Genomic DNA, 1,154 nt, shown 5'->3' with positions numbered 1-1,154 from the left:
ACAGCAGTTTCTGAGTGGTTGGGTTGGATAAATTATAACATAAAAAACCTGTCTGGAAATTATGAAAGTAGTTTTGAGTGTGTCCTGATAATGCAACCCTTGACCTTAATCCTTATATTAAACGTGCACAAAGAACACTAATAACGTGCGCTCTAGCTAAAACTAAAAAGCATAAATTTTGTTTTAAATGCAACATTTTGAAATAACAGTTTAATATTTTTGGCGCACCATTGGTTCCTAAAGAAATTTCATTTCAGTTTCTCCTGACCTTTACTTTAAACCATATCTAGATTCTAGATTCATAGAATGATACAGAGGTGAAAATATAAAATAATCTTAAAGGGAAGGTTCCCAAAACATGACTCTACAGGATTAAAAGTCCAAGGTTACACTAATTTAACAGTTTTTAGCTGTGACCAAAAATATATTGGAGTGGCCAGGAATAAACATCATATATCGGAATAAAATACTAAAATACATTAACATCATATATCGGAATAAAATACTAAAATACATTAACATCATATATTGGAATAAAATACCAAATAATACATTAACATCATATATCGGAATAAAATACTATAATACATTAACATCATATATCGGAACAACCCCCCCCCCCCCTGTCAGTGAAACCTTGGGTTATCTTTTTGGGCTCCAATGGGTTATGAGCCCCCCTCCCACTAGAAAAAAATGTAAGCCCACAATGTTGTTGGTTTGACGAAGACGATTTCTGGACCGAGCGCCGTGGGCAGGAGTTGCTATCTATGGCTGGGGCGGGGGGGAGGTGGTTAATTGCGTATTGTTTTGCACAAAAAGATGAAGAAAGTTCATATATTATTTAGATCCCTGTGTATAATATTGTTTTTATCAAATATACCCTTTTTTATAAACTTCTTTTAAACCTCTTTCTTTGACACTATCACCGTGAAATTTTGTGACTTTTAATGAATAGCAATTTAAAGTATTTTTTGTTAAAAAATATTTTTTTTAGGGTAGGGTACAGGGTGGAAAAAAGTCCTGTCTGTGAAAAAAAAATCTAAAATAACCCATAACTTTTTTGTGACTAAGTTACAGATCTAAAAACTATAGTTTTGAAAAGCCCTTGAAAAATGCATGTAGAAACATGTGTCACACATTGATATTTGTTTAAA

The sequence above is a fragment of the Eurytemora carolleeae genome, unplaced genomic scaffold (genome assembly GCF_000591075.1).
Source record: "Eurytemora carolleeae unplaced genomic scaffold, Eaff_2.0 scaffold2564, whole genome shotgun sequence".
Classification (NCBI taxonomy): Eukaryota; Metazoa; Arthropoda; class Copepoda; order Calanoida; family Temoridae; genus Eurytemora; species Eurytemora carolleeae.
The sequence above is the reverse complement of the archived record's forward strand: the minus strand, read 5'-3'. Positions refer to the sequence as shown.